This window comes from Eumetopias jubatus, unplaced genomic scaffold (assembly GCF_037043125.1).
Source record: "Eumetopias jubatus isolate StellerSeaLion01/CBP00866 unplaced genomic scaffold, mEumJub1_p1.0 scaffold_16, whole genome shotgun sequence".
In the NCBI taxonomy this organism is placed as follows: domain Eukaryota; kingdom Metazoa; phylum Chordata; class Mammalia; order Carnivora; family Otariidae; genus Eumetopias; species Eumetopias jubatus.
The window spans coordinates 67,471,604-67,486,346 of NW_028274822.1; the positions used below are offsets into that span (position 1 = coordinate 67,471,604).

The following is a 14,743-nucleotide window of genomic DNA, read 5'->3' on the forward strand; positions in this document are numbered from 1 at the left end:
ACGTGGGGCTGGAACTCACCACCCTGAGATCAAGAGTCGCCTGCTCTACTCCTGGAGCCAGCCAGGTGCAGCCGAGCAGGGTTGTTGTTGTTTTTTAATAGAGATTTTATTTATTTATTTTTGTGTGTGTGTGAGAGAGAGAGAGAGAGAGAGAGCACAGCGGGGGCAGGGACAGAGGGAGAAGCAGGTTCTCCGCTGAGCAGGGAGCCCGATGTGGAACTCCATCCCAGGACCCTGGGACTGTGACCTGAGCTGCAGGCAGACCAGACTGAGCCACCCACGCGCCAGAACAGGGGTTTTAAAGGGTGAAAATTCACAGTAAGGGTCTTGGGGTCATTCAGTTAGGGATTAGGTCAGCTGTAATATTTCTTTCTGTAATTGTTTTGTCACTCCTGGCGTGACCCCGTCTGTCTGGTGTGATGGTGGTGAGGCAATCCTTCAGGTTCAAGGGCCTGGGACTGCACAGCCTTGTTGCCAGATTGCATCAGTCACCTTCTGAGTACAAAGGTAGAAGGTCTACATCCTGTGACTATTCCTAAGCTGCAAACAATGACTATTTTTTGCACACGCAGCGCCTTATGGTTGTCACCTCGGGCAGAATAGCATCCCACACACTTTCTCAGAAGCAACTTCATGTTATTTCCTGAGGCCACTTTAAAGGTTTCTTTAAATGGTAACTAAGGAAAAATAAATAAATAAAAAATAAACGGTAACTAAGGGCTACTTAACTCTGATCAGAGGCAGCTAGGAGCCATATATCTAATTGTGGGGCCTGCTGGGGGCTTGTATTCCTGGTTTCAACTGGCAGAAATTTTTATACTTTGTTTTTAAAGATTTTATTTTGGGGGGCACCTGGCTGGCTCAGTCGGTGGAGGGCATGACTCTTGATGTTGGGGTTGTGAGTTCGAGCCCTGCGTTGGGTATACAGATTACTTAAAAAATAAAATCTTTTATTTATTTATTTATTTAGGCTTTTATTTGTTAAGTAATCTCTACACCCAATTCGGATATATCTATATCTACAACACATCTTCTTTATCTATTCAATAGTCGATGGACACTTGGGCTCTTTCCAGAGTTTGGCTATTGTTGATAATGCTGCTATAAACATTGGGGTCTATGTACCCCTTTGAATGTGTATTTTTGTATCCTTTGGGTCAATACCCAGTAGTGCAATTGCCAGATCGTAGGGTAGCTCTATTTTTAACTTTCTGAGGAGCCTCCATACTGTTTTCCAGAGTGGCTGCACCAGTGTGCATTCCCACCAACAGTGCAAGAGGGTTCCCCTTACTCCTCATTCTTGTCAACATCTGTTGTTTCCCATGTTGTTAATTTTAGCCATTCTGACCAGTGTGAGGTGGTGTCTCTTTGTGGTTTTGATTTGCATTTCCCTGATGATGAGTGATGTTGAGCATTTTTTCATGTATTTGTTGGCCATTTGTATGTCTTCTTTGGAGAAATGTCTGTTCAAGTCTTCTGTCCATTTTTCTTGATTGAATTATTTGTTCTTTGGGTGTTGAGTTTGATAAGTTCTTTTTTTTTAAGATTTTATTTATTTATTTGACAGAGAGAGACACAGCGAGAGAGGGAACACAAGCAGGGGGAGAGGGAGAGGGAGAAGCAGGCTCCCCGTTGAGCAGGGCTCCATTCCAGGACCCTGGGATCATGACCTGAAGGCACACGCTTAACGACTGAGCCACCCAGCCGCCCCTGATAAGTTCTTTATATATTTTGGATACTAACCCTTTATCAGATATGCCATCTGCAAATATCTTCTCCTATTCTGTAGGTTGCCTTTTAGTTTTGTTGATTGTTTCGTTTGCTCTGCAGAAGCTTTTTATTTCGTTGAACTCCCAAAAGTTCATTTTTACTTTTGTTTCCCTTGCCTCCAGGGATGTGTCTAGTAAGAAGTTGCTGGGGCACCTGGATGGCTCAGTTTGTTAGGCATCCAACTTTTGATTTCAGCTCAGGTCTTGATCTCAGGGTTGTGAGTTCAAGCCCTGTGTTGGGCTCCATGCTGGGTGTGGAGCCAACTTAAAAAAAAAAATTTTTTTTTTTTTTTAAGTTACTACAGCCGAGTTCAAAGAGGTGGCTGCCTGTGTTCTCCTCTAGGATTTTGATGGTTTCCTGTTGAAGCACAGATTCTAAATTGTAGCATAAGTGACTAGCAATCTTTTTCCTTTATGATCTGGGCATTTTGTGTCTTACTTAAGAACTCTGCCCCTACCCCCAAGGTCATAGAAATATTCTGTAGTTTCTACTGAAAAAAGCATTTTTTAAAGATTTTATTTATTTGAGAGAGCAAGAGAGAGAGAGAGAGAGAGAGAGAGAGAGAGAGCACGAGTGGGGAGGAGAGGGAGACTTGATTCCAGGACCCTGGGATCATGACCTGAGCCAAGGCAGACACAACTGACTGAGCCACCCAGGCGCCCTCTACTGAAAGTTTTTCACATGTAGGTATTTAATCCACTTGGATTAATTTTTATGTATGACATGAGATAAGGGTCCAATTTGAATTGCCTGTGGGTAGACTGTTCTGGCATCATTATTTAATAGCCCATTCTTTCCCCACTACTCGATCATATATCAAGTTTAGACTCCACTGTTGTGTTGGTACGTCTCTCTGGTGTTAAATTAATTCCCTATAGTCTTCAATGATGCTGCTTTATAGAAAATCTTGGTACCTTTGTCAATGAGTCTTACCACTTCAGAAGTGTCTTGGCTACTCTGGACTCTGTTTCTTTCTGTAAATTTTAGAATTGGCTGGTCAAGTTCGAAGAAAATCCTGCTGGGGGTGCCTACCTGGCTCAATCAGTAGAGCATGTGACTCTTGATCTCAGGGTCCTGAGTGTAAGCCCCACATTGGGCATGGAGCCTACTTTAAAAATCCTGTTGGAGTTTTGACGGATTACATTTGAGTTACCGATCAACTTGGGAGAGAAATGACATCTTTAAGGTATTAGCGTCTTGTCATAAACATAGTGTATTTCTGAGGTCAACTTTAATGGCTTTCAAAACAGTATTATGACTTTCTCCATAAAAGTAATACATATCTTAGCTCAGACTCAGTCTTTTTAACGTTTGTGGGCCCTATGCCTGTGGTCTCAGGGAAGTTACACTTTAACTTTTACCAAGGTCAGAATAACTTGACCAAACTTCAAAGCATGGGCTCTGTTTCTGTCCTGGGCACACATTGTACATCTGCTTTATTGACAAATAACCCATAAAAACCCATTTTGGGGGCGCCTGGGTGGCTCAGTCAGTTGAGCATCTGACCCTTGATTTCAGCTCAGGTCATGAACTCGGGGGTTCTTGGGATCTAGTCCTACATCAGGCTCTGCACCCAGTGGGGAGTTTGCTTTGCTCCCTCTCTTTCTCTGTCTCTCTCTGCCCACCCTTACCCCCACTTGTGTCATCTCTCTCTAAAATAAATAAATACAGGGACGCCTGGGTGGCTCAGTCGTTAAGCGTCTCTCTGCCTTCAGCTCAGGTCATGATCCCAGGGTCATTGGATCGAGTCCCACACTGGGCTCCTTGCTCAGTGAGGAGCCTGCTTCTCCCTCTCCCTCTGCTGCTCCCCCTGCTTGTGCTCTCTCTCTCTGACAAATAAATAAATAAAAATCTTTAAAATAAATAAATAAATACATCTTAAAAAAAAACAACCACCAATAACCCATTTCAAACATAAGGAATAAGACCTCCCTAAGTTCCCATGAGACTGAAGTCATTCAGCCTTACACATAATAAAAGCTTAAGATAAGGTCCGTAACTTTCTGAAATGTCTTTTTTGTCTAATGGTTTGTAACTTTTTATGTAAAACAACAACAACAACAATATAACTCTACAAGCTGTCCTCTCTTGGGCCCAAATAAAACTCTTTCTTTCTTTTAGAGATTCTAAAAGGTTTGTTCGTTTTGCATCGACAATATATTTTATTTGTTTTTTAAAAGATTTTATTTATTTATTTGACAGAGAGAGACAGCGAGAGAGGGAACACAAGCAGGGGGAGTGGGAGAGGGAGAAACAAGCCTCCTGCTGAGAGGGAGCCCGATGTGGGGCTTGATCCCAGGACCCTGGGATCATGACTTGAGCCGAAGGAAGATGCCCAACAACTGAGCCACCCAGGTGCCTGACAATATATTTTATAAATATCTGCTTTTTGCATTTGTATTTTACATAGTAAAAGAAGTATCTCTCTCTCTCTTTTTAAGATTTTATTTATTTATTTGACACAGAGAGAGAAAGCGCACAAGCAGGGGGAGAAGCAAAGGGAGAGGGAGAAGCAGGCTCCCCGCTGAGCAGGGAGCCCGATGTGGGACTTGATCCCAGGATCCTGGGATCATGATCTAAGCTGAAGGCGGATGCTTAACCAACTGAGCCACCCAGGTGCCCCATAAAGGAAGTATCTTATTCATAATTTTATAAACATGTCAATATTGTTGCCACTGCTCAAAATGCATTTTATTTTATTTTTTAAAGGTTTTTATTTATTTAGGTAATCTCTACACGCCACACAGGGCTTGACCCTGAGATCAAGAGCTGCATGCTCTTCTGACTGAGCCAGCCAGGTGTCCCTCAAAATACATTTTAGAATAGTTCTGAATCTAATTACTTTCACAATGGGCATTGTGTTATTTATTTTTTTTTAAAGATTTTATTTATTTATTTGACAGCAAGAGAGGGAACACAAACAGGGGGAGTGGGAGAGGGAGAGCAGACTTCCCACCGAGCAGAGAGCCGATGCGGGGCTCAATCCCAGGACCCTGGGATCATGACCTGAGCCGAAGGCAGACGCTTAACCGACTGAGCCACCCAGGCGCCCCGGGCGTTGTGTTATTTTGAATATCCTCAGCTGTAGGAAATCTTCACCCTCTGACCACACACTTGAGTTTTGGGAAAAGCCACTGGATCTTAGACTTTGATTCTAAGGTCACATTCCTCTGTACCTGAAGTACATCCTTTAGAGGTTCTCCAGGCAGGGAAGCTTAAGTGTTTCTCTGAAAATGTTTACCTTTATTTTGCCCCATTCTTAAGAGATTCTGCTATTCCAGGTTGACAATTGCTTTCCTGCAGCATTTTAAGGATTTTATTTTATTTTTTTAAAGATTTTATTTATTGAATTGAGAAAGTGAGCGGGCAAGAGAGTACACGAGCAGGGGCAGAGGGAGAGGGGGAAGCAGACTCCCCAGCTGAGCAGGCTCAGGACCTGGGATCATGACCTGAGCCGAAGGCAGTTGCTTAACCAACTGAGCCACCCAGGCGCCCTATTGTCAGTGTTTTCTCCCTCCCTCTCTCTCAAAATCTTCTCTTTGTCTTTAGTATCCTACAGTTTCAGTGCAGTATGTCTAGGTGTGGATATATTCATTTTGATCCTGCTTGAGATTTGTTGTGAGTTATGGGTTGAATTGTGTCCCCCAAGATGATATGTTAAAGTCCCTCTGAATGTACTTTTTTTTAAAGGTTTTTTTTTTGATGTAGTGTTCCATGGTTCATTATTTGCGTATAACACCAGTGCTCCATTCAGTACATGCCCTCTTTAATACCCGTCACCAGGCTAACCCATCCCCCCCACCAACCTCCCCTCTAAAACCCTCAGTTTGTTTTTCAGAGTCCATCGTCTCTCATGGTTCATCTCCCCTTCTGATGTCCCCCACTTCATTCTTCCCCTCCTGCTATCTTCTTCTTCTTTTTTTTTTCTTAACATATATTGCATTATTTGTTGCAGAGGTACAGATCTGTGATTCAACAGTCTTGCACAATTCACGGGGCTCACCATAGCACATACCCTCCCCAATGTCTATCACCCAGCCACCCCATCCCTCCCACCCCCCACCACTCCAGCAACCCTCAGTTTGTTTCCTGAGATTAAGAACTCCTCATATCAGTGAGGTCATATGATACATGTCTTCCTCTGATTGATTGATTTCACTCAGCATAACATCCTCCAGTTCCATCCACGTCGTTGCAAATGGCAAGATCTCATTCCTTTTGATGGCTGCATAATATTCCATTATATATATCTACCACATCTTCTTTATCCATTCATCTGTTGATGGACACCTTGGCTCTTTCCACAGTTTGGCTATTGTGGACATTGCTGCTATAAACATTGGGGTGCACATACCCCTTTCGATCCCTACATTTGTATCTTTGTGGTAAATACCCATTAGTGCAATTGCTGGATTGTATGGTAGCTCTATTTTCAACTTTTTGAAGAACCTCCATACTGTTTTCCAGAGTGGCTGCACCAGCTTGCATTCCCATCAACAGTGTAGGAGGGTTCCCCTTTCTCCGCATCCCTGCCAACATCTGTCGTTTCCTGACTTGTTCATTTTAGCTGTTCTGACTGGTGTGAGGTGATATCTCATTGAGGTTTTGATTTGGATTTCCCTGATGCCGAGCGATGCTGAGCACTTTTTCATGTGTCTGTTGGCCATTTGGATGTCTTCTTTGGAAAAATGTCTGTTCATGTCGTCTGCCCATTTCTTGATTGGATCATTTGTTCTTTGGGTGTTGAGTTTGATAAGTTCTTTATAGATTTTGGATACTAGCCCTTTATCTGATATGTCATTTGCAAATATCTTCTCCCATTCTGTTGGTTGTCTTTTGGTTTTGTGGACTGTTTCTTTTGCTGTGCAAAAGCTTTTTATCTTGATGAGGTCCCAATAGTTCATTTTTGCCCTGGCTTCCCTTGCCTTTGGCGATGTTTCTAGGAAGAAGTTGCTGCGGCTGAGGTTGAAGAGGTTGCTGCCTGTGTTCTCCTTTAGGATTTGGATGGACTTCTGTCTCACATTTAAGTCTTTCAACCATTTTGAGTCTATTTTTGTGTGTGGTGTAAGGAAATGGTCCAGTTTCATTCTTCTGCATGTGGCTGTCCAATTTTCCCAACACCATTTTTTTTTTTAAAGATTTTATTTATTTATTTGAGCGAGAGAGAATGAGAGATAGAGAGCACGAGAGGGAAGAGGGTCAGAGGGAGAAGCAGACTCCCCGCTGAGCGGGGAGCCCGATGTGGGACTCGATCCCGGGACTCCAGGATCATGACCTGAGCCGAAGGCAGTCGCTTAACCAACTGAGCCACCCAGGCACCCTCCCAACACCATTTGTTGAAGAGACTTTTTTCCGTTGGACATTCTTTCCTGCTTTGTTGAAGATGAGTTGCCCATAGAGTTGAGGGTCCATTTCTGGGCTCTCGATTCTGTTCCATTGATCTGTGTGTCTGTTTTTGTGCCAGTACCATACTGTCTTGATGACGACAGCTTTGTAATAGAGCTGGAAGTCCGGAATTGTGATGCCGCCAGCTTTGCTTTTCTTCTTCAACATTCCTCTGGCTATTTGGGGTCTTTTCTGGTTCCATATAAATTTTAGGATTCTTTGTTCCATTTCTTTGAAAAAAGTGGATGGTATTTTGATGGGGATTGCATTGAATGTGTAGATTGCTCTAGGTAGCATTGACATCTTCACAATATTTGTTCTTTCAATCCATGAGCATGGAATGTTTTTCCATTTCTTTGTGTCTTCCTCAATTTCTGTCATGAGTATTTTATAGTTTTCTGAGTACAGATTCTTTGCCTCTTTGGTTAGATTTATTCCTAGGTAGCTTATGGTTTTGGGTGCAGTTGTAAATGGGATCGACTCCTTAATTTCTCTTTCTTCTGTCTTGTTGTTGGTATATAGGAATGCCATTGATTTCTGTGCATTGATTTTATATCCTGCCACTTTACTGAATTCCTGTATGAGTTCTAGCAGTTGTGGGGTGGAGTCTTTTGAGTTTTCCACGTAAAGTATCATATCATCTGCAAAGAGTGAGAGTTTGACTTCTTCTTTGCCGATTTGGATGCCTTTGATTTCTTTTTGTTGTCTGATTGCTGTGGCTAGGACTTCTAATACTATGTTGAATAGCAGTGGTGATAGTGGACATCCCTGCCGCGTCCCTGACCTTAGGGGGAAAGCTCTCAGTTTTTCCCCGTTGAGAATGATATTCGCTGTGGGTTTTTCATAGATGGCTTTTATGATATTGAAGAATGTACCCTCTATCCCTATACTCTGAAGAGTTTTGATCAAGAAAGGACGCTGTACTTTGTCAAATGCTTTTTCTGCATCTATTGAGAGGATCATATGGTTCTTGTTCTTTCTTTTGTTAATGTATTGTATCACGTTGATTGATTTGCGGATGTTGAACCAACTTTGCAGCCCAGGGATAAATCCCACTTGGTCATGGTGAATAATCTTTTTAATGTACTGTTGGATCCTATTGGCTAGTGTTTTGGTGAGAATTTTTGCATCCATGTTCATCAAGGATATTGGTCTGTAATTCTCCTTTTTGATGGGGTCTTTTTCTGATTTGGGGATCAAGGTAATGGTGGCCTCATAAAACGAGTTTGGAAGTTTTCCTTCCATTTCTATTTTTTGGAACAGTTTCAGGAGAATAGGTATTAATTCTTCTTTAAATGTTTGGTAGAATCCCCCTGGGAAGCCATCTGGCCCTGGGCTTTTGTTTGTTGGGAGATTTTTGATGACTGCTTCAATTTCCTTAGTGGTTATAGGTCTGTTCAGGTTTTCTATTTCTTCCTGGTTCAGTTTTGGTAGTTAATACATCTCTAGGAATGCATCCATTTCTTCCAGATTATCTAATTGTCTGGCATAGAGTTGCTCATAATATGTTCTTATAATTGTTTGTATATCTTTGATGTTGGTTGTGATCTCTCCTCTTTCATTCATGATTTTGTTGATTTGGGTCCTTTCTCTTTTCTTTTTGATAAGTCTGACCAGGGGTTTATCAATCTTGTTAATTCTTTCAAAGAACCAGTTCCTAGTTTCGTTGATGTGTTCTACTGTTCTTTTGGTTTCTAGTGCATTGATTTCTGCTCTGATCTTTATTATTTCTTTTCTCCTGCTGGGTTTAGGCTTTATTTGCTGTTCTTTCTCCAGCTCCTTTAGGTGTAGGGTTAGGCTGTGTATTTGAGACCTTTCTTGTTTCTTGAGAAAGGCTTGTATTGCTATATACTTTCCTCTCAGGACTGCCTTTGCTGTATCCCAAAGATTTTGAACAGTTGTGTTTTCGTTTTCATTGGTTTCCATGAATTTTTTTAATTTTTCTTTAATTTCCTGGTTGACTCATTCATTCTTTAGTAGGATGCTCTTTAGCCTCCATGTATTTGAGTTCTTTCCGACTTTCCTCTTGTGATTGAGTTCTAGTTTCAAAGCATTGTGGTCTGAAAATATGCAGGGAATAATCCCAATCTTTTGGTACTGGTTGAGACCTGATTTGTGACCTAGGGTGTGATCTATTCTGGTGAATGTTCCATGGGCACTAGAGAAGAATGTGTATTCTGTTGCTTTGGGATGGAATGTTCTGAATAGATCTGTGAAGTCCATTTGGTCCAGTGTGTCATTTAAAGATTTTTTATTTATTTATTTAATTGACAGAGAGAGGGAGAGACAGCGAGAGAGGGAACACAAGCAGAGGGAGTGGGAGAGGGAGCAGGAGGCTTCCCGCCGAGCAGGGAGCCCGATGTGGGGCTCGATCCCAGGACCCTGGGATCATGACCTGAGCCGAAGGCAGTTGCTTAACCAACTGAGCCACCCAGGCGCCCCTGGTCCAGTGTGTCATTTAAAGTCTTTATTTCCTTGTGGATCTTTTGCTTAGATGATCTGTCCATTTCAGTCAGGGGGTGTTAAAGTCCCCCACTATTATTGTATTGTAGTCAATGTGTTTCTTTGCTTTTGTTATTAACTGCCTTATATAATTGGCTGCTTCCATGTTAGGGGCATAGATATTTACAATTGTTAGATCTTCTTATTGGATAGACCCTTTAAGTAGGATATAGTGTTCTTCCTCATCTCTTATTACAGTCTTTGGTTTAAAATCTAATTTGTCTGATATAAGGATTGCCACCCCAGCTTTCTTTTGGTGTCCATTAGCATGGTAAATAGTTTTCCACCCCCTCACTTTCTTTCTTTCTTTTTTTTTAACTGAAATAAGTTTATTTGCAGGAGAAGAACATCTGAACATCAGGTACAGTGTGATCCACAATGATCCAACAACAGCCGTAACTCGTTCTGGGAGTGCTCTTATGCAGTTTGGAGGAAACGTCAGCTGAACACTTATCAAACTTCAAAAAGCCATCTAACCTGAGTATTACACAATACATAATGACCATGACACAGTAATAAAAATACAATAGCAAATACTCACTACTTTGTGAGCTACAGCAACAATATAAACAATTTAGGCCCTTTTTAAAAAAATGAAAAAAATAGATACAGCTTTATTTCAAGCATTTTCAGTTGAATAGAACTTTATATATTTTCACTCACAATAGACAGCAAAAGAATGCCTTCTGAAGTATCTGTAGAGAAAATATATTACTTGTTTAAATGTTTGCACTCAGAAGTGCACTTTGCCAGGTAGGAGTTCAGATAAGAGAATGAAACGGTGCTGGGCCAAAATCCTGGCTGCTGATCAAGACCTGTATAGTTTTCATATCTGTCTAAAAAAGTTTACATCGGAGAAAAAAGGAGAACGTAAAGAGAACCAACATTATTCTTTTTCAGTGAAGCAGTCTAATGGATTCCAAGTGTGTCGTCCCGAAGTTGAATCCCGTCCAGGCCGAGGAGCCGAGGGAGCTGGGAGGAAGGGGCTAACTGAACACTATAGAGATGGCCACTGATAACAGAGCTCCTAGAGGCCCAGGCCACACGGGGTGAAGGGCCGCCAGGACCACTGGTACAAAGGTAAAGTTCGCTCACCGAACTGCACACATAGAGCTCCTAGGAGGGTTAACAGTTCTTGACAGAGGTTCCTGGTTGTAGTTTACAATATCTGCCTTCACCACCCTCTGCGCTACTGTACTGAACAGACTCTACTCTGAGCAGAGTTGGTATGTCGATTATCTTCTTCCGGGTACTTCACTATTTCTGCCCTGACAATATGCTGTGACTGTTCTATTTCTGCTTTGTTTAATTTGATTCCAAGGATTTCAGCAGCAACTTTCTGGAAACACAGGAAGACAGAGTCTCCTGTCTTTGCTGAGACAAAGTGGCTACTAAAACCATTTTCCTGGCAAAACCTTAAGTGTTTTTCAGGTTTTACTGTTCGCATGTGTTCCAAATCAATTTTATTGCCCACCAAGGCAACGAATGGCTGAGTTTCTGACTCCTCGCTCACTTTCTTCACCACAGAATACCAGTCTTCTAAATTCTCAAAGCTTTGATAATTTGTAATATCATATACCAAGAGGATTCCCTGTGCTCCACAGATATATTTATCCAACGTCTTGCCTCCTATTGTCTGTCCTCCTATATCCTAAACTTGAAGAGTAACATTCAGGTTTCCTGGCAACGTCATCCTTCTCAAAAAGAAATCCAGCCCTATAGTTTGTTTGTACTGTTTCCCAAAAGTTTCTTGAGCAAAACATGTAGCTAAAAAGGTCTTCCTGGAGGTGCCGTCCCCCAGCACGACGATTTTCAGTTGCCGGTCCTGGCTCTCCTCCTCAGAGTCCGACATGGTGTCCCGGGAACCAGGCCCGCTCCCGCACCCCCACCCCGAGGTAGAGGGAGGAAGGGTAGGAGGGGGTCTCTGGGGGCGGGGGAGAGGAGGAAGGGCGGCAGTGGGGGCAGGACGCCCCGCCCAGGTGTCTCAGCAGCGGCTGGACGTATCTGGGGTGAATCACTCGCCGGCGCCATCTTGCCCACCTCCCCTCCCCTGCGCCCCGCCCCGCCCCCATCCCTTCACTTTCAATCTGGGGGTGTCTTTAGGTCTAAAATGAGTCTCTTGCAAACAGCATATTGATGGGTCTTGTTTTTTTATCCAATCTGATAGCCTGTGTCTTTTGATTGGGGTATTTAGCCCATTTACATTCAGGGTAACTATTGAAAGATATGAATTTAGTGCCATTGTATTGCCTGAACAGTGACTGTTACTGTATATTGTCTGTGTTCCTTTCTGGTCTATGCTGCTTTTAGGCTCTCTCTTTCCTTAGAGGACCCCTTTCAATATTTCTTGTAACGCTGGTTTTGTCTTTGCAAATTCCTTTAGTTTTTGTTTGTCCCGGAAGCTTTTTATCTCTCCTTCTATTTTCAATGACAGCCTAGCTAGATATAGTGTTCTTGGCTGCATATTTTTCTCATTTAGTGCTCTGAAGATATCATGCCAGTCCTTTCTGGCCTGCCAGGTCTCTGTGGATAGGTCTGTTGCCAGTCTAATGTTTCTACCATTATAGGTTACAGATCTCTTCTCCCGAGCTGCTTTCAAGATTTTCTCTTTGTCTCTGAGACTCATGAGTTTTACTATTAGATGTCGGGGTGTTGACCTATTTTTATTGATTTTGAGAGGGGTTCTCTATGCCTCCTGGATTTTGATGCCTGTTTCCTTCCCCAAATTAGGGAAGTTCTCTGCTATAATTTGCCCCAATATACCTTCGGCCCCTCTCTCTCTTTCTTCTTCTTCTGGGATCCCAATTATTCTAATGTTGTTTCGTCTTAGTGTATCGCTTATCTCTCGAATTCTGCCCTCGTGATCCAGTAGTTGTTTATCTCTCTTTTACTCAGCTTCTTTTTTTTAATTTTTTAAAAAGATTTTATTTATTTATTTGAGAGAGAGAGAATGAGAGATAGAAAGCACGAGAGGGAAGAGGGTCAGAGGGAGAAGCAGACTCCCCACCGAGCGGGGAGCCCGATGCGGGACTCGATCCCGGGACTCCAGGATCATGACCTGAGCCGAAGGCAGTCGCTTAACCAACTGAGCCACCCAGGCGCCCCTCAGCTTCTTTATTTTCCATCAGTTGGTCTTCTCTATTGCTAATTCTCCCTTCTGCCTCATTTATCCTAGCAGTTAGAGCCTCCATTTTTTATTGCACCTCATTAATAGCCCTTTTGATTTCGACTTGGTTAGGTTTTAGTTCTTTTATTTCTCCAGAAAGGGTTTCTTTAATAACTTCCAAGTTTTTTTCAAGCTTTTTTCAAGCTTTTCAACCCAGCTAGTATCTTTAAAATCATGATTCTGAACTCTAGATCTGACATCGTACTAATGTCTGTATTGAGTAGGTTCCTGGCAGTTGTACTGCCTCTTGTTCTTTTCGTTGAGGTGATTTTTTCTGTCTTGTCATTTTGTCCAGAGGGGAACAGATGAATGAGAGAACAAAATGTTAACCGGGTAACAACGTCCCCAGAAAATACACACTAAACCAATCAGAAAAGACCTGAAACCGGGGGAGAAGAAAGGGAAAGAAAGAAAAAGAAAGAAAGAACGAAAGAAAAAAGAAAAGAAAAAGATAAAAACAAACAAAAACAAAACAAAACAAAAAAACATAATATGATCAAACATGATCAGGCTGGTGCATAGATCAGTGCCACACACTAGATTCTGGGTGTATTTTGGTCTGTTAGAAGAAAGTGCCTCCCAAAATTTTAAAGAAAGAAAAACATATATGTACAAAAATAAGGGTTAATACAATGAAGGGTTGGAATATGACTTCCAGAAAGTGGTCGCTTTTCTGTTCAGAGAGTTGTTGCTATTCTTTTCTTTGATTTCCTGTTGAGTTCGTAGGTGTTCAGAATGGTTTGATCCCTATCCATCTGAATTCCTGGGACCAGATGAAATCTAGGTCTCCTACACCTCCGCCATCTTGCTCTGCCCCCTCTTTTTTTTTTTTTTAAGATTTTATTGTTCATTTGAGACACAGAGATACAGAGAGAGAGAGAGAGAGAGAGAGAGAGAGCACATGAGCAGGGGGAGAGGCAGAGGGAGAGGGAGAAGCAGGCTCCCCACTGAGTCAGGAGCCTGACATGGGGCTCGATCCCAGGACCCTGGGACCATGACCTGAGCCGAAGGCAGATGCTCAACCATCTGAGCCACACAGGCGCCCCTGAATGTACTTTTTAAAACTCCCAGTACCTCTGAATGTGATTTTATTTGGAAGTAGAATCATCACCGATGTGATTTATGTGGGAAACAAAAGCAGAAGAAAAATTATTAAATTTCCTAACTACCTACACCCCACTGATAAGTGCTTGAAACAGGCAGAGGGACATTCCTCTAGGGACTCAACGGACTCAATGCTAATACTTTGCTAAGGGCAAAAGGCAATGCTAGCCTGACCATCCTCCCCTCCCCCCCATCCTGTAAGTCTACTTTAATGTATAAGAATTCCTTTAGAAATTTTCTTTATCTCTAAACCCCCCACGATATATGTTGGCAATCACCTCCCAAGCTTATGGCCCACGGATATACATCCGGAGGGTCTCATGACTCAGGTTTTATTAGATGGTAATAAATGACCTTTTCCCAACAATAGCTAGCCCCCTCAAGGTCCTGGAAACCTTGCTTCCAAATTCCTTAGAGACTTAAGCTCCCCCTAACCCCATCCCAACTTGAAAGTCTATAATGGGCCACTCCTCATGACCCCAGTGCAGCTCTTTTTGCACCAAAGACATCTCAAGAATTCTTTCGTGGCCATTGGCTTTGAACCCTAAAGTCTTTTCTACAGCATATGGCACCCAACATGGTGCTTTGAGTCCAGAGTCTCACCTGGACTCTGAGCCTCGGTGCAAACATGGTGAGTACTTACTTCCTCTTCTCTTCCTTTATGTTCATTTCAGGGGCTTTTCAAGGAGTAGTCTTATTGGAACACTTTCATATTGATTGCTCAGGCTGTAATCCTCTAGCCCGTGGCTACTCTATGGGGAGGAGAAAGCCTGCCTTTTCGCTGGAAGTTAGTATCCTGGCCGGGATGGTAATAGG

General features: G+C 42.5%; 1 pseudogene; it reads right to left on the reverse strand.

Moving 5' to 3' along the window:
• Nucleotides 1-10,830: 10,830 nt before the first annotated feature.
• Nucleotides 10,831-11,509, reverse strand: LOC114202350 (ras-related protein Rab-28 pseudogene; annotated as a pseudogene).
• Between the last annotated feature and the right edge of the window lie 3,234 nt (nucleotides 11,510-14,743).